At 50.2% G+C, this 19,096-nt stretch overlaps 1 protein-coding gene and 1 long non-coding RNA gene across 8 annotated transcripts in view; one reads left to right on the top strand and one right to left on the bottom strand.

Moving 5' to 3' along the window:
- The window catches only part of RAI2 (retinoic acid induced 2), a 392,985-nt gene that overhangs the window by 368,959 nt on the left and 4,930 nt on the right, over positions 1–19,096 (top strand). The gene's annotated exons all lie outside the window — the stretch shown is intronic.
- LOC309653012 lies at positions 7,580–13,471 on the bottom strand. Its single transcript, XR_014258977.1, has 2 exons — positions 9,191–13,471; positions 7,580–9,024 (listed from the first exon to the last, which is right to left on the bottom strand). It is a non-coding gene; the product is annotated as an uncharacterized lncRNA (long non-coding RNA).

The raw sequence follows: 19,096 nt of genomic DNA, 5'->3' as shown, positions 1-19,096 counted from the left end.
GGGGTGATGCCAAGAAGTAGATTTTCTGGGTCAGTGGGTATGAATGCTTTTAAATTGCCCTCCAGAAAGTTTTTAACCAAGTTTACTTCCGTATCAGCAGACATTTGCTATGGTGCAGTATTCACTCATTCATTCATTCATCCATCCGTGTGTCTGTTCACTGAGGGATTCCGCACCAAGGCGGTGTCCCAGGCACTGTGGACTCATACACAAATACTAATCAGCTCCTGCCCTGGATGGGCTGGTGGGTGTTCTCTGTCTCTGTGATGAGAATTGAGACTGTGTGTCTGGGCCTCCTGATGACTGACCAGGAAAAGCGCTCATTCATGTTGGGAGGTGGGTGGGCAGACCTGAAGGTGGGGTCCTCGCCCCTGGCTGCACGTTCTAATCACCTAAGGAGCTCTAACAGATCCTGACACCCGGGCCGACCATGGAAGATTCTGATTTCATTGGTCTGGGATGTGGCCTGGGTATCCGGATCTTTCAAAGCTCCCCAGCCGAGTCTCGTGTGCAGCCCGAGTTGATTGTCCCTCCACACTCTTCATCCCGGGGAGTCTGGCCGAATGAAAGCCCTCCATCAGGTCCCTACTGCCTCTGCTCTTGACCTTGCACTTGTCGCTTCAGACTTAACGGCAGTTACTGTTCCTTTGCACACCTTGCCCATCGTGGCCAGCACCATGCCAGGCTTAAAACTGCTGAGAAGAAAAATCACCTTCTTTTCATCTCCTTTATTGCTTATTTATAGTTTAAAATGAAATTCTCACCTCATTTATTTAGTGTTCCACAGTGAGGGTCCTTTGGCTCCCTGTCTTTATTATAATAATAGCTCGCCCCTATTGAGCGCGTACTGTGTGCCAGGAACTGTTCTAAGTGTTTTGCATGGTAACCCGCTCACTCCCTTTCACAACCCTGCAGCGCAGATACTGCTCTGACCCCCATTGTACAGACGAGGACACTGAGGCATAGAGAGGTTCAGGAACTTGCTCCTGTTCCCACAGCCGGTCTGTGGCTGAGCTGGGCATCTCCAACCCATTTCATTAAGTGAGGCTCTTCTCTACCAGTCGGAAGGGATTGTCTTGGATTAGTTATGCTTCAGCATTGTATTTTCTTTCTCAAATCGGAGCTTCGGGGTGTAAGTGAGGGTACACCTGTGAGGTCTACCAGCGTCCCAATTCTTCCACAGTGGCAAAGAGTGGCTTAGCACAGAGAGCTTAGCAAGGGAATCATTCAGCAGCTTCTCAGCCAAAAGTCTGAGTCACTTTAGTTGCATCCACCGTGGAGACACAGCTTAAGTAACTAAAAGCAGACGGTTCTTACCTGCGCCAAAAGATGTCAGGCCCTTCTGCCATTAGCGCCCTCACATCTGTGTACTTTCAGGATTGTCCTCACAAGAAAAATGAGAGGCAGAGAAAAGCCTGGGCATGATTCCGAAACAGCCTGAATTTGTCTCTTTGAAAATACGTAGAGCTTCTCATCTGCTTATTCTCCCGGGAGAAGTCAGAGGCTCTCGGAAGTCAGTAATTGTGATCTCTTGAGTCATAATTTCTGCAGTTGTATCGGAGCCCAGTGTGGGGACACAGGATGGAAACAGCACGTGGGTCTGTTGCCACAGATGAGTCGCAGAGTGGAGGGGCTGAAATCTCCTCCTAGAAGGAAGGGATTAGCCGGTCAACGAGGAAAACAGATTTGAGAAATCCATTTACCCTGAAGGTTTAATAGGGAATGCAGGTCAGACTGACTCCAGTGTCTTTAGGCACCGCGCTCCGTCCCGGTTTTATCTTGTACCCGGCTCAGAGTTTCAAAAGAAAAGGGTAGGTGAGCCTTTAAACTCTGACCTTAATATTTCCATCCATATTTTAGGAGTAAGAATTTTTATGTGTTGAACTGAAGGGATGGCATTAAAATACATGTAAAAATATTAATCTACTACTTGTATATTTCTCACTAATTGTAGATTATTAAGAAAACTTCTTTGTCCTGCTTATGTGGTCATAGCACCCACCTCAAATTTCAGAGAACATCACCAGCGTATCCTTGATTTTTCTCTTGAGAATATCACCCATGAAAAGAAAATACCTTGGAAATATTCACATGGATTTTGACATGGCCCTAAGGCCATTAAAAAATGTCAGAATCCTAATAATCTTTTTTGCAATAAAGAACTTCTGGTTGGAAGAACACCATTTCAACATGCTACTTATCACCTCATTACCTGAAAGCCACTTGGAGGCATTTGAGGGCCCAGAGGAACAGTGCGTTGCCAGGAACATCTTGCCAGGAACATCGCCTTGAACAGAGGGGACTTTGAATTCGAGCCATAATCTTGTCCCAGGATGTGTGGCCTGGGGCAAGTCACCTTTTCTCTACCTTTGTTTCCTCATCTGCAAAATGGGTTGTACTAGGTAGTCTTTGTGAAATGAAAAGTAGAAGGCCGGGCAGGATCTAGTCCCTTGCCTTTCTTTTCTGTCACTCAGGAACTTGCTCACTCCCCTCTTCTGTCTCCCTGTCTCTATCTCTGTCTCTCTCTGTCTCTCTCTGTCTCTGTCTCTGTCTCTGTCTCTCTCTCTCTCTCTCACACACACACACTTCTTGCAGCGCTGGAAAGTTGCTGTGCCATGGTGTTTCCTCATCTTTCAGGGCTTTACTCCCTGAAGTAGTCTCTCCCCCACCCCATTCCCCTGTGTCACTAACCGTGATTTATTTTCTTCTTAGCACTTAGCCCCATCAGAAAGTATAATAAGACACTCTGACGCTGGTTCAGGGGTAAACAAAGGAACTGAGAGAATATAAAGTCCAGAAACAGACCCACATGTTGTTGAGTGGGCCATGCCTTCATGAGTGTTTATTTTGTTATTTTAAATGTTATAATATTAAAAATAAAACAAACCAAAAAAAGGGAAGCCATGCATGGAACAGTGTTATGAACCAAAGATGATGACTACACAAATTCTGTGCACCTGCGGTCCAAAGATTTTAAAATGAATGCTAATTCGTCTGGAGGAGGTCTCCACTCCAGTCGAGAGTTTGGCATGGATGACCAGGAAAGACCTTTGGAGCCCAGACACAATTCTCCATTGAGCAATTACTGGGCACCAGGCAATTTCTACTTAACCAGCAGTAGGCGTTATTTTCCCCATTTCACAGGCAGGGGAACTGCAGCTCAGAGAGGCTGAGTCACTTTCCCAAGGCCACAGAGTTCTGAAGGGGCAGAGCCAGGGGTCTGCGGCAGGCCTGATTCACAAGCTCATGCCTGTGCCAATATGTCAGAAAGCCGCCCTGGGCTATTTGAGGGCTGAACACCACGGTGAATGGGCGAGACTGCTGTGGCCTCTTACTAGGGAAATAGAAGATGCCTCTCCCCCATGCAAAATAGATCTTTGCCCTTAATGAACTTCCAACTTTACCGCTCCTGCCCAGGCTTTTCTGGATGCCCCACCACAGAGACCCTTGGAGGAGATCTCGGTAGCAGCACTTTGAAGCTTCTCCCACAGGGCCCCTCAGTCAGGCAGCAGTTGTTGTGCAAAGACCAACACATTTTGGCTCTTGCTTGCCTTAATACTCCCTCCCTTTCCCAAACACAAAAATATTGGCATTTCCTGGAAAGTGGTTTTGGCTCAAAGCCTGATAGCTATCCCACAGTCCTGGGCCAGCTTCCTTTGGGGCCTCTGTTCTTTTATTTCATTGAGCATTTGTTTGGAGGCCGACTCTGCCTCCTCCGATTGTACCTGGGATAAAGGGCCCCTGGCAGGTGCCCTGGGGGTAACCTACTCCCCCTTACTAGCAGAATCCTCTGCTCCATCTTACCTCCCTTCACTATGCTCAGAATTGGTCAAAACTCACCATGTACGCACACAGAACCATTTTGGGTGGTTTTTTCTATTTTGCAGTTTGATAGTATTTTCAATGTCTAGTTTCTTAAATCAAGGGACAATTAACATAAAATCAAATGATTATTAAGTGGTCAGATACATCAGTGTTGACTATTGTGTGCATCTGTGTAATCACCGCCTGAAAAAGGCTATAAAAATTTCCATCACCCCAGGAAAGTCCTTCCCCCTCCCCACTCCCCAGAGCAACCACTTTCTGATTCCTATCATTACATTTTTTGGCTTGCTTTTGAATTGTGTCAATGAAATCTTATAGCGTGTACACTTTCGTATCTGGCTTCTTTTGCTCAGCACAGTGTTTTCGAAACATCGATGTCATTGCTTGTGGCAGGAGTTCTCTGCTTTTTATTGCCAAGTAGAGGTCCACCGTGTGGGTGTTGCCCATTGTGCTTATCCATTCACCTGTTGACAGACATTTGGGTTGTTTCCAGTTTGTGGCTCTTATGACCAGACTGCTATGAACATCTGTATACAAGTCTTTTGTGAATATATGTTTCCATTTCTCTTGGGAGGATACCTCAGAGTGGAATTGCTCAGCCTGAGGATGGGCAGTTGTTTAACCTCATTAGAAACTGCCAGACCGTTCTCCAAAGTGGCTGTGCCGTTTTACCAACAGTGTAGGAGCGTTCCAGTTGCTCCATATCCTCACCAACTTTTGGTGTTACGGTCTTTTTTATTTTAGTCATTCTAATGGATGTGATATGATCCTTTAGGTTTTTCTTTTAAAGGACATTTTTAAGAATTTTCAAGCATGTCAGTCAATGCGAGCTCAGACACTGAAAAGGTCCTGTGGAGGGGAAGCAAAGTGTTACATTTTTATGGTGAGGAGGTCTCTGCTTGTCATCCCTGTCCCTGAAGCGGAGTCTTTCCAGCCCTGAGGGCTGTCTACAGACTGCCGCAGGGCAGGCTCAAGGCCAGAGCCCCAGCGGGGGAAGGCAGGACAAAGCAAGAGGCAGGCCAGGAGTCAGAGTGGAGGAGGGAGGGGCTCCCACGAGGGTAGCTCAGAATGCCACCGTGACAACCGCAGGGGGGCAGATCGTGCCCCACGCGCACACTCACACACAGACGCTGAGAATCTAAGCTTTAAGTAGCCAGGAGGCACAGGCCAGCTCACAATCCTGCTGTCTTTTCAGCTTCTGTGATCACACATGGTATGAAAGCTCCACTCAACGGGGATATGACATTTCCAATTTCTTACCTTGTAGTTGGCCTAGGCAACTGGAAATCCTCCAAAACCAGTGGCCAGGCATGGGACCACTTAGGTGGCGAGCATCAGAACCATCCCTGGGGGTGCTGGTTACAGCTTTCCTGACTTCTCCAACCCTACCCATACAAGGCTGGGGAGCGCCTCTCAAATACTTTAGTTAATCTGTGTATCTTGACTATCACTAATTTTACCCATTTCTAACAGTCATCACGCTAATTAGCAAGCCACCCATTTTACCACCAAAAGAGCATTTCTAATATCCCCTGTGCTCTGCTAGCCAAGCTTCGAGTATTGCTAGAGATGAAGGGCTAACTAGAACTCCTCCGGTAGCAGCCCAGGCTTGGGCCTCCCGGGTCTGAACTTGAGCTGACACCTCCCCACAACCCCGGGAGTGTGTTGATGACGGCGCTGGCTGGCTGGCTGCGTTAGGGCTTCACTTAAGTCGCGGGCAGGAAACGTCCCACTGTAGGTGAGGGTGCCCGTACCGTGTAGAAAGTACTCTGATCAGTTTGCTCCAGTGTGGCAATGCCCCAGAGTCTTTAGACGGATGGGTATTTTGGAGAGAAACCCAGAAAGAGGGCGGTAATGTCAAACATCGCACAAGAGCTTGCTAGTAGTGAAACATCCGTGATTGGTGGAGGGGAGGATACTTTTGAAAGGGCAGTCTTTGCCCGGACAATCGATGATGTAGGGCACCAAGGGAAAGCTGGCCGAGCCCCTTGAAGCATGGATGGTGGACCCCCCGAAAGGAAGATCCACAGGGACCTTTCCTCTAAAGAATCCCGTGTGGCTGGGGAAAGGGCAGAAGTCCCAGGCCTCCCTGTTCTTCAAACCAGCAAAGCATCAAAGGGTACAAAGAGGGAAGGGGGTGTTATGGTCCTAGCAGCTTCCTCTGGCCAGATGCCAGACCCGCCAGCTTCCTGGGTCTGTTTGCCTGCGTTGAGCCAGGGCCCCGCCGCTTCTCCCTCCCACACCCCTACCCACTCGCACGGGTGGGCCCCTGGGGGTCTCCAGGGCGGAAGGCTGCTAAAAGGCTGGCCTTCTCTGCTCTCTGATGGCAGCTCCACTCCCCCTGGCCTCTCCCGACCCCGCCAGCTCTGTGAATGCCAAGGAAATGGACTCTTTCAGTGGAGACTTATGCAGGAACCAAGCAAAGAATGGTCCCGAACCCATGTTCATAAATCGATTCAAGTGAGGAAGAACAGCCAAGGGAATCAGTGCTTTTCGTGCAGGAAAGTTTGCACGTGGAGGCTCAGAACTGGGCTCTGAGCACCTGCGCGGCTCCCGCCGTTCTGCTTTCAGCCGGTGGGGCTCGAGTTGCTCGGAGGCTGCAAGTCTGCCTGCCCCCAGCACTCGCTGTGCACAGAGCCGTCCCGGCAAGCACGGTGTCCGGTGAGGTGATGCCAGCTGCTGTTCTGAACAAGTCGAATGTGTATTGCGGCTCAAGTACAACAGAAGTTTATTCCTTCCTCACATAAAGCCCAAAGTGGATGTTGCCGATGGCCGGTCGCCCTCCACCAAGCCATGAGTCAGGTGTGCAGATTCCGTCTTGTGGCTCCACTGTCTCCATCAGGTGGCTTTCAGGAGGTCCCTGTGCATCAAGCTGAGTGGAGGGGAAAGAGGTTGGGGCATCGTGCATGGAAGGTTTGTAGGAGCCAGTCCTGGAAGTGCTGTGCATCACTTCCACCTACATTCTGTTTGCTAGAACTCAGGGGCGTGGCCACACCAAACTGCAAGGGAGGCTGGGAAACGTAGTCCAGGCAGATGAAGAGATGGGTATGGCGAACAGCTGGCCGGTTGGCCACAGATGACATACTTTTCTGGGAAGGGTGGGAATGAACCCTTACCTGGGATTCGTTGAGGTTTAGGAAGAGAGCGTTGTCCTTCAGGGGCCAGGGGTGGCTGGTGCAGGGGCAGTGGTGGAGCGGGGAGCTCAGGTGGAGGCCTGCTGCAGGGGCAGAAGCAGGCCAGGGAGTTCTAGGCTCTGGCCAGAGGCAAGAAGACACTCCCCCTTCGCCACCCTCAGCAGCCCCCCGCGTGGGGCCTTCTCTTCCCCTCCCCCCCATCCCCCAGACCTGCCTTCCTCAGTTTGTGGGGGAAAAAGAAAAGCGAACAAACCAATTCAAACCAAGGTGGTACTGATCTGCTGCGGCTGCTGAGAAAGTGGATGAGAAAATGAATGTGAAACGCCTAGCAGGGCGCCTGGCACATATTAAGCAAATGCTTAGTAAATAGCTTATTATTCTCAACTTGTGAGTGTGAGTGTGTGTGTATGTGTGTGTGTGTGTGTGTGTTTGTGCGTGTGTGAGGGGGAGGGGAGAGCTAGCAAAGTCCCGCAAATTAATCTACTCACTCTTTCCCTCCCTATCTAATGGTCTCATGACTGAATCATGACCTTCTCTTCAGCAGGGCCTGTGGAAACATCAAAATTGCGTTGGTTGAGTCGGCAATCCTTTGGCGCATGGGTTCATTGCTGAAGGGCAACTTTTTTTATTTATTTATTTTTTTAATGCTATTCTTGTCTGCTTACATTCTTTTTATTTATGTATGTATGTATGTATGTATGGCTGTGTTGGGTCTTCGTTTCTGTGCGAGGGCTTTCTCTAGTTGCGGCAAGTGGGGGTCACTCTTCATCGCGGTGCGCGGGCCTCTCACTGTCGCGGCCTCTCGTTGCCGAGCACAGGCTCCAGACGCGCAGGCTCAGTAATTGTGGCTCACGGGCCCAGTTGCTCCGCGGCATGTGGGATCTTCCCAGACCAGGGCTTGAACCCGCGTCCCCTGCATTGGCAGGCAGATTCTCAACCACTGCACCACCAGGGAAGCCCTGAAGGGCAACTTTTAAACCCCTTTGGAGGAGCCCGACACGCCTCTCATGTTCACAGCACCCTGTCTCTCCCTCAGGCCCTCCCCAGCCCCGGGCCCCAGGCTCTACACCCCTCTTGTGCCTTTCCTCCTGCTTCTGGACTGCCCACCCAGCTCATTCCACCATCTCATCTCCTGAAATCCTGCCCCCGTGGCAAGACCCAGTTCACATTGTCACTTCTGGGAGTAAAGGTTTAATGAGTGGAACTCAGGGGTGGAGCAGGTGAGGACAAAGGAGAATTATTGTGGATCCTGGTTTGGGGACCACCTCGAGTGTTAGAGGGACGACAGGCGGACTCATTCCTGCTTGCCCACCGTGGGGTGTATGCATGTGTGTGTGTGAACACACGTTCCAGAACTCTTCCCCGAAAGAAAATAGGAAATAACACCTATAATCTTCATCGTCAACTAGCCAGATGTTACACTGCAGCCTTTCCTCGCCATACAGCACCCTTGCATTGTTTATGCTATATTAGCTGCAACCACGATACTTGCTTTAAGATGGAGTGCCTTTCTAGAATTTCCAAAGACTCACCAACCCAAAGATTCTGCAGAGTGCCTTGTTCTGTTCTTGAGAGAGCTTGTCTCCAGGCAGAGGGGTGCTTCTGACAAAACAGAATTCCAGAAAGAAGGCTCCCTGTTGAAAAGACAAGCACTCTCCGCCCTCTTCCTGCATTGTCTGCGTACTTCTCAGGTCGAGGTTACTATTATTATTATTTTTAGGCGGTATGCAGCTGATGAAGTGAAGTGGCATTTGTTTATTTATTGTTTTTTGGGCCCTGAGTTGGAACACAAGATCACTAGAAGAGAAACTCCCTCTATGACTCATCCCAGGAACATCTTGCATTCTAGCCAGCACAAATATGATTAAAAGAACTTTCTTGAGGGCCCAAATTATATTCTAGCAAAGGAGCACATTGGCCAAGCTGAGCATCTCTGGAACATTTTGCTTTTGGAAAGGGAGCTGTCTCTGGCCTCGTCATGTGCCTGGCTCTTTATGAGATCTCAAGGCACACTTCTAGCAGATTCCTCTGTGGCTTGGAGATTGTTACCATAACAGAGTGTCTTCTTCACAGGGGTCATAGAAAGTGCCACCAGTTGGGGAAACACCTGGTCATGGTGGTCTGAATTGGTGACATTTGGGTCGTCACATGATAAGCACTAGAACTTTCCAGGGCATGGCTGGTGTAGCGGACGTGGTTGACATCCTGTCCCCATGCCCTCTCAGAGTGACCCCTATACTCCAAAGGCTGCTCACTGAAAATACCTGTGGGTTTCCCTCAGGCTTTTTTTTCTTAGTCTCAGGAGTGCACCAGGCCCGCGTGCTGGGCTGGCTGGAAGTGCCAAGGAATTAACACATCGTCCAGGAGCAGCCCTTGACGTCTGATGGATGGGGGTTGGTGAATAAATGCCCCAACTCCCAGGCAGGTGTTCTCCACTGTCTCCCAGCGTTACCTGTGCAGCTGAACCCCAGTTGCCCGCCGTGGTAACTAACTTGATAAGTTGGCTTCCTTCCTTTCCAAGTCTCAGTGCTTCACTTCTCTGCTGGTGTTTTCTAGATCTTCTGCCAAAGAAACTTCTTGCAGTCAAGCCAGTCTGTGGAGAAGCCCAAACTAAGATAAGGAGCCAATTGGGATCATCAAAACCCAACAGCTTTCCCCTCCCTCTCCTTACCGTGTCTGCCACAGTTGGTGGTCGTTAGGCTTCCACCGTGGCTGTGACATTGCAGTAGCATGTGTGCATGGGGGTGCAGTCCTTTGAGACCCCTAACCTCTGCAGAGAAACCTGGTAAGACAGGGACCAGAGCTGGAGGAGGTAGCCAGTTCAGTAACAGGGACCTGTGAAGACAGTTCCAGATATTGCTAAAACCTCTGGACCCGGGAGCCACATACTCATGTGGTTCCTGATATGTGAACAGCAAGTGTTTGTTGATTGAGTCCAGGAAGGAATGAAGAATTGACTCGCATTCACTTCCTCTGTAAGCTCTGAAGGCTTAAAGGTTGAGGCCATGTCCCATCCCCTTTTTGCACGTCAAGTGCCTTTTAATGGAGCCAGCAAACTTGGTCGTGGCTGTAGGCTCTCATCTCTATGGAGGGATTTCAGGATAAGTAAGATCTCTCCCTTCGGTTGGTGTCTGAAATCGCTCAATTAGGATTTCATTTCTTTGTCCATAACATTATCACTGACTGAATTAAGTTTATTATACCAATAAAGGAAACATAGTTCTTGAACCTGTTAGTCATAGACCTCATTGAGAATGAGTTTATCAGCTCCATTCTGGAAAACCCACTTTTGATAGAGGAAACCCAATTCTGACTGCCCAAGGAGGGGGCGAGAGGCAGGCAAAGGCGAAGACCAGGCGCCGAAAGAAGACTAATCTGTGTTGTTTTCTATGACTGACAACTCAAGTCATAAGTGAATGTGCTTGGTGGTCTTCAAAGCATGGGAGAAGCTTTCCCCGAATTTGGGTCACCTTTCTCATGTACCTCTAGTGCTGGTGAACAATTCCCTGTTTTCCCTCATTCTACAGGGAAGCTCCACTCCCGCCTCTCCCTCCGCCACGCTGCACAGCAGCCAAGCGGTTGTAGCTCAACAGCGATCCCTTTTGGGCAGCTGAATAAAGCTCATTCAGCGTTTTTCTCACAGCTTTCCTCAGTTTCTCGGTTTTCTCTCTTCCAGCTGAGCAACCTTCCTTCCTTCAACTCTTGCCCAGTTATCTCAGAAAATTCCTCTGCTTTCTCTCTCCCTCTTGTCCTTACCCCATTCCTCTCCTCTTCCACCCCTCCCTTGTTTTTGAGAAAATGCCCCTAATCTTGCAGCTAGGCAGGAGAGGAGAGCTATTTAGGCCCTTCTGTCACGGAGAAAGAAAACTGTAGGTTCTGAAGTGAAATTACACATCACAGCCAATCAGCGATCACTTTGGAACTTTACAAATGCTCATGAGTCCATATTCCAGACACAAAAGGCTCTGTCCACCTCTTCTTTCTCTCCCAGCCTCTCAGCCTGAATGAGAAGTAGATTTTTGTATTTATTGAATTGTTTTCCCATTGTCTTTCATTTCCTGTAGGGCAACAGTGTTGTTTTCTATTTTCACTGCAAATGTTCAACATTTCAGCTATGCTGGGGGTTAAGTGAGTTTTTGTGGAAACCTCGCCATCAGATGTAATATTAATTCAATGGTAAATGGCTTCCCAGTTCCTAGCAGCTGATTTTAAAACGAACCTCTGAACAAACAGGGTTTTAACTCAGAAACTGAATGTACAAACCCATTGGGAGCATTTGTAATGCTACTTAAGACGCTGAGAGGAAATATAGGCAGTGGATCTGATAATGATGACGGTGATGCTGGTGACAAGGTGACAGTCATGATGGTGATGATGTGATGGCTATGACAGTGAGGATGATGATGATGAAGCTGAAGACGATGACAGTGGTGATGACGATGGTGACAGTAGTGGTGATGATGATGGTAGCCATGTTATTTTTAACATTATCACCAACTTTTTTTTTTTTTGGCTGCGTTGGGTCTTCGTTGCTGCACGCAGGCTTTCTCTAGTTGCGGCGAGCGGGGGCTATTCTTCGTTGCGGTGTGAGGGCTTCCCATTGCGGTGGCTTCTCTTGTGGCGGAGCACGGGCTCTAGGCGAGTGGGCTTCAGTAGTTGTGGCATGCGGGCTCAGTAGTTGTGGCTCGCGGGCTCTAGAGCGCAGGCTCAGTAGTTGTGGCGCATGGGCTCAGTTGCTCCGCGGCATGTGGGATCTTCCCGGCCCAGGGCTCGAACCAGTGTCCCCTGCATTGGCAGGCGGATTCTTAACCACTGTGCTACCAGGGAAGCCCTAGCTGCGTTTTATTGGGAACTTTCTAAGTGCCAGGCCCTGTGCCAGGTACTTTACACTGATTATTTCCTTTCATCCTTACAACCACTCCAGGTCTTCCCCCACCCCAGGTCTTTTTTAAGCTCCATTTTGCACAGAGGGAAACTGAGGCTTAGAACTAACTTGCCCAAGGTCACACAGCTAGCAAAGTTAGGCAGAGCTGAAATTTGAACCTAGGCCTGTCTGAGTTCGAAGCTTGTACTTCTGACCACTCTTGGGAGTGGGGGGGCGCGGGGCAGTGCCCAGGTGAGGCTGGCACAGTTTTCATGCCGAGAGTTGGTGAGGGGCTCATGTGCATTAGGATAAAGGGAAAATCTGAACTCCAGTCCTTTGCACCTCACAAATCTGCACCCCTTCCTTCCAGTGACCCCTCGGAGGGTCTATTTCTGGCACACTAGTCTCTGGAAAATGTCCTGCTAATGACACAGGATTATAAACAGTCCTTTTCCCAGAACAAAAATTTAACCTTTGTATCTCAATCTAATTAGAAGTATTTTCTCTTCCAGGAGCAGGTTTTTTTCCCTCTTTGTTCCTTATTTAAGAGGTTTCTTTATTGCCAGAAAAATCTCCAAACACCATAGCTTTTTAAGATGATAGACCCTGGCGAGAGATCTTGAACATGACCTGTGCTCCTGCACGAGATGGCCACTCCAGCACCAGCACCTGAGGGTGTTCGGGTGCTGTGTGTCCAGCTTAAGGCTCTGGGACCTTGGCCGAGTGCAGGGGTGGACACTCCTGGGCTCTCACAGCCCACATCCGGGTGAGTGTCCCCTGCCACCACCAGCAGTGCTTTATGATTTTCTCTGGTGATTCTGATCTGTGTCTCTCCCCTTCCCCTGGGCTCACCAAGACTTGAGGAGGGTGCTTCTTTCCTCTTAGTTTCAGGGGCAGCCCTCTCTGGACAGTAAGCATTTCTCCCCTACCGTAGAGGGCTCCTCGCACTGACATCTCTTCCCATTGCTGTCTAGGGACTGGCATTCTTTTAGAGACTTACTCCTTTACCTCTGCAAGAACAGTGCACCTTGAGGGAGCCCTGTTAGAAGCAGATGGCCCTGGGAGAGTATCAGTTGGCTAATCCTTGGGGAATTGAGCTGAGAGAGAAGACAGTGAGCCTGCGGAGAGAGGAGCCTCGGGGCGGAGGACTAGGAGATGCGCGCCTGGCACGCGGTAAGGGTACTCGGATAGCCTTTGAAAGAATACATACATGAGTGGACGTGAACCTAGTTCTCTATTCCGGCGCCGCACCCAGGCCTGCAGCCCAAGGGCCGCCATAGGTCCTCTGTGGGCAGGCTGGAGGTACTTGGGAGTGTAAAATGAGATCGGAAATGCAAAGACATCTGACAGTCTCCTCCTGGGCCAGAAAGGAACCAGGGCAACCGCGTGGCACCCTCCACAGCCAGACCCCCAGATCCCTCCTGTGCCCTGGTGGAATCCTACCACGTCGTAGGGACGTTTGGCACATCGTGGGTTCCCGACAGCGCTGTGATGTCTTCACCCCACAGACACTGCCCTGCTCTGGAAGTCGAGTCCCAAGAGAGATAAACCATGCTCTGACTGAAGCCGAAGAGGTCTTCTTACCTTCTCCCCTCCTTTTGGCCTTCTCTTCTCCCCTGGCCTGGTTTAAAGATGAACCAGAACTCCCAAAGGAGCCTGCCTCCTTTCTCTAACCTTTCCCTCTTCACCATTCCTGGTGCCTCCCTCCGAGCTGCTCCCCTCACCCACGCTGTGGGCTTTGGAGTTGGGAGGATAGGGAATGGAGTCTTCTCGGGAGTCATGGGAGTGGCCCAGAAAGACCCGCCCCCATTCTGCCCTCCCCCCACCCCCTTGTACCCTTTCCCTCTTCCATCCAAGTCTCTTGAATTCCCACACCTCCCCATCCCTCAGGACCCGCAGCAATTCCTAGAAGGCCGGGTTTGACTCCTTCCCGGCAGGCACCACTCACTCGTGGGAGGTCTGAGTTAACTTTCCACCCCACCATGAGAGGGGGGCAGTACCGCAGGTTACAGAAGAGGAAACTGAGTCCCAGGGACACAAAATGACTTTACCCCAGTCACAAAGAGCTCGTGTGTGTGTGTGTGTGTGTGTGTGTGTGTGTGTGTGTGTGTCTTGAATCTCATCTTTTACTTCTATTTCAATTTCTTATCTATTAGGTATCATGGACTCGAGGGTTTATTTCATCTTTTTTATCAAGCTCCTCACCCATCAAACTCTATTAGACAGTTTGATGGTTGAATCAGACCATCCCACATACTTTGGTGTTGGACTCTGGTTAAGGGATACAGATGTAGCAGGGGACCCCTTTGACTCAAGTGAAATTTGAACCCAAGGCAATGGCTGAGGGACTGCGCTTTTGGAGGAGCGCAGGTCTGAGAGTCTTGCACGCTACAACCTCTGAGCCTCACTCAATCTCTGAACCTCAGCTTCCTGCTCTGCAGAATGTGAGGGGTGGCCTGGGCCAGTGACCCCAGGACTCGTTCAGGCAGGGGGGACCCTTGGAAGTCTCGCTGGGCCTTGGAAGCTCTGTCTCTCCTGCTGAGTTCCAACTTTTTCATGCTTGCACTCCTATCAGAAAAAAAAGAAAGAATTGAACACCCCCTCAACACATACACATTGTTAAGTTATATATGTCTTCCTGTATTTATTTATTACATATGCCATAAAATAGAAAAATGGGAATAAAAAGGATGAGATGGTCAAATGGACATAAATAAGTTTTATGATGACTTTACCCTGCTCGCCGGGAAGGCCTGGGAGTGCCCTGGTGTCAGTGGCCGGTTTACGATGCTCAGGCTCTCTGCTTCCTCTGCCTGATTGTCTCACACTTCCCTTTTTCACCAATATCACATCACATCAGAGCTAAGATTTGCACTCAGTCCTCTCTGGCAGAACTCCCCACGGCCGCTGCCCACCTTCCCGAAGGTGAGACTCAGTCACGAGCTGCATGGCCACCACTGTTTTAATAAATGAAGTAACATGTTGGGGAACTCGTTCCCAAAGCTAACCTGGGCGGTCATAGTCCTTTTGGAGGGCCGTGTAGACCTCTGCGTGTAAAAGGCAATCAGCTGTAAACCAGGTGACTATTTTGTGTATTCTCCGTATTGTAGCCAATTTGGGAATACATTCATGTGATAATTATGTTCACAGCTTCAGTAGAAACGCCCTGTGCTGATGTTTGAAGCTCAGAAAATTTAATCACTGGGGCAAGTAATTGATGATTATTACACCCTGTGGGGAGAGCAGAACCATCTTTTACCCAGTTGGAATTACTTCTTAGACATCTAGTGCATATCAGGTCCTGAATGGTGAAACCATACCCACGTTGTATTAAAGGATGAAAGTTATGCTCTGCTCATTTCACTCATAGTAAGTGGCTGGTGATTTTTATACAGAATTAGGTTGATCATTGAGGGTGTAGTTTTTTTTTTAGAATTTTTTTTTAATTAATTAATTTATTTATTTTTGGCTGTGTTGGGTCTTCGTTTTCTTTTTTTAAAAAGTATTTGTTTATTTATTTATTTATGGCTGTGTTGGGTCTTCGTTTCTGTGCGAGGGCTTCCTCTAGTTGCGGCGAGCGGGGGCCACTCTTTTTTTTTTTCTTTTTTCTTTTTTTTTTTTTTTTTGGGGGGGGCCACTCTTCATCGCGGTGCGTGGGCCTCTCACTATCGCGGCCTCTCCTGTTGCGGAGCACAGGCTCCAGACGCGCAGGCTCAGCAGCTGTGGCTCACGGGACTAGCTGCTCTGCGGCATGTGGGATCTTCCCAGGCCAGGGCTCAAACCCGTGTCCCCTGCATTGGCAGGCAGATTCTCAACCACTGCGCCACCAGGGAAGTCCGAGGGTGTAGTTTTAAGTGCTGGATCGAAAGCAAGAAATAGATTTAGAATAGGGTGCAGTTGGGAGGGGGAGGATGCTTACAGAGGTCTCTGGGAAGCCAGCCTTGCAAGAAGGAGTGACACCTCACTTTTTCCCGGGGGCGGGGGCACATGGGAAGACTCTGTGACGGCCAGGGTGGAAGTTGAGGGAATTCCGGACTTGATGGCCTTAATCTTTTCTGTGAAGTAAGAAGCAAGATCAGCCACTAAGAAGAAGGTTGGCTGACCAGGTGCCTTGTTCTCTGGCCTTTGGATTAAGGCCATTCTGACTGCACGGTAGAGTCACCTAGGGAATTTTTCGAAACCCCAGTGCCCTGGCTGTGCCCCAGACCAATTAAGTCAGAGTCTTGGTAGTGGGACCCAGGCATCAGGATTTTTTAAAGCTCCCGCGTGATTCTAATGTGTAGCCAAGTTGAGAACCAGAGGTAAGCCAGCACTTGTCAGATGTGAACGTGCACACAGATCATCCCGGGAGCTTGTCGAGATGCAGGTGCTGATCCAGGTGGTCTGGGGTGGGGCTCGAGACTCTGCATTTTTAGCAGGCTCTCAGGTAATGCTGCTGCCGCTCCAAGGACATGGACGATCCAATTCTGACCTGAAAAAATGATGGCTGCCTACAGGCTCCATAAAAACCAAAGCTGTTGATATTTTACAGTTGGAAAACACATAGTATCAGGATATATTTTTAGAAAATGGATGTCTTTTTTCCAAAATAAATTTATTTATTTTTATTTATTTATTTTTGGCTGCTGCGCGCGGGCTTTCTCCAGTTGCGGCGAGCGGGGGCTGCTCTTTGTTGCAGTGCGCGGGCTTCTCATTGCAGTGGCTTCTCTTGTTGCGGAGCTCCGGCTCTAGGCACGTGGGCTTCAGTACTTATGGCTCACGGGCTCAGGAGTTGTGGCTCGTGGGCTCTAGAGCGCAGGCTCAGTAGTTGTGGAGCATGGAGTCTAGGCACGAGGGCTCAGTAGTTATGGCTCATGGGCTCAGTAGTTATGGCTCACAGGCTCAGTAGTTGTGGCGCACGGGCTTAGTTGCCCCGCGGCATGTGGGGTCTTCCCGGAACAGGGCTCGAACGCGTGTCTCCTGCGTTGGCAGGCAGATTCTTAACCAGTGCGCCACCAGGGAAGTCCCGAAAATGAATGTCTTAGAGGAAGAAATTTATCTTGATAAAATATCTAGGTGAGGCTGACTTCAGGGGAAGAGGAGGGCAGGTCACGTCTGCAGGCTGTTCGGGCTGAAGGGGGTGTCCCCAGGATCGGAACCAGGGGACTCCAGAACGGCCCGCCCTAGAGCATCCAGGTCCTGGAGGTGGAATCTGCCCAGATCACTAAGACTGCTTCCCCTGAGGCTGAGCTCACTTCCCCGTGACCTCACTCCAGTGGTCCCAGGGTCGTCACAGGGCTCCCAAGCAGCCAGTGGCCCCTGGCTTGTGTCACCACGAGGTGACCCTGCCCACCAGACCTAGGAACCGAGTCCTCAAGCATTTCCTCAGGGGCGCTTGGCGCTGCAGACCAGGGGCCTTGTGGTTGTCTTGATAGTTGTTTCTGTGGTGAAAATGCTCTCAATTCACAGTACAAAATCAAGCCCCTCTCTAGAAGGTGATATAGGGCTCCTGGCATGCCCCCAGGGCTTTTGTCCAAGTTCCCAGCTCAGAAATCAAGCTGTGCGTGAGGCGGTCTCGGGGGCCCTGTCCTGGGTTAGAGCGGGGTTCGCAGTCCCATTCTGAACTTCCTTCAGTTGGAGTTGGTGTGGGCTCCTCAGGGGGTCCCCATGGGATCATTTAGGGTGTAGCTTGAGGGTATTAGGGTGAGTGTGTGTGTGTGTGTGTGTGTGTGTGTGTGTGTGTGTGTGTGTAGAGAGAGGGAGAGAGAGATTAGGTGTTAAATGCCCACAACAGGGAAATAGATGGACTCTACGACCTAGAGAATAGTCTAAATTATCTGAGTGGTCAACTGTTTTCACTTTTGAAATTAAGCTATAAATGAATCCTCGTCAAAACAATGTCAATCTGTATGGAAGCCTGTAAGGTAAATTGAGTCCTTTGTGCAACGCTCTGGAGGCAGGAGGCCTGAGAGGCAGGCCCGGCTTGCAGGGCACCCAGTGGGGTACAGATGTGGGGCGGGTCACTGACCGACTGCCTGGGAGTTGGGCCCCAGGTTGGCTTCTTCACGAATGTAACTCCTTATCAGGAAAACGGCACACGTGCCGCTTTGCTTTGGTCTTCTTTGTCTGTGTGTGTCAGAGAAACACGGGACCCGAGGATGAATCCATTCACAGGTCACCCCGTCAAACTCTCCCGTGTCCACAAAGTGCTTTCGCATCTACTGTCCCGTCATTGGAGCCCCCCGGCTGGTGAAGGTGGGTGCCTGCCATGTTCCCCTCCGTGGCACCCGTGGGCCTGACCCTCTGCTCTCTCCACAACAAGAGCATGGTGACCTCTGTGATAACTGGCCTCCGGCGGGTTTTATTCAGCCTTCCTGGGTCATGGTTTCCTCATCTGTAAAAAAGATCGGGAAGAGGAGACAGAGATGTCAGCTTTAATGTCCCTGCCAGTCTTGATATGCTATGATTCTATAAATGTGACAAGACGCTGGTTATGAGAACGCCAGGTTGCGAAAGGCCTAGATACTCATTCACGCCCTCCTTTCTGAAAGGATTCACCAGCTACGGATATAAAGATGAGCAAGTGAGAAAGTTGTTTCTCATACTGGCAATGCCAGTATGAGGGGAGGGTCAGGACTAGACAAGGTAAGTTGGGGTCCTGGGGGAGCTCAGTGGGGTTGGGGGAGATCTCAGAGGATGAGACTCCGGAGTCTGACAGGTGAGCAGGAAGGAGTTGGCTGGGTGAAGGTCAAGGCCCGAGAGGGCTCCAAGCTGAGGGGCAGATCCTAGGGACAACGTGCCTCTGGTATCCTTACATCTTCGTGATAGTTAGACAAGGGGTTCAGGTGGCAATTTTGTGACCCCACAGGTCTCCGAGCTGCTCTGTGCCCTGAGGCTTCTCCCCAGAGTCTCCATCTGGGGAGCACGTAGGCAACTGGCCACGGGCCAAGAGAGCGAGGGTCTCCAGCAGCCGCAGATCCAGATCGCCCACTTCCCCTCCCTTTACGCCCCGCCCCATACCCCCAGGGGTAACAGGTGCAGGCCGAATGGATGGCCGATCTCATTTAAATCCATTTGCAAACAATATTTTGAAAAACCCAAACAAAAGGCTCCCTGCCACCTCTGAAGAAATGACCCCCCCACCCCCACCCCCCCACCCCCCCCCCCACCCCCCGCTTGAGCATTACGTGGTGGCTTCTGGGACACGACCTCTCCAGTCAGCATCTGGCTTCTGGCTTGTCCTCAGGGACACGGACTTGCCCTGTGAGCCCTCATCTCACCAGCTGGTTGTCAT

This window comes from Balaenoptera physalus (genome assembly GCF_965194825.1).
Source record: "Balaenoptera physalus genome assembly, chromosome: X".
Classification (NCBI taxonomy): Eukaryota; Metazoa; Chordata; class Mammalia; order Artiodactyla; family Balaenopteridae; genus Balaenoptera; species Balaenoptera physalus.
Note: the sequence above shows the minus strand (reverse complement) of the source record. Positions and strands in the feature narration are given on the sequence as shown.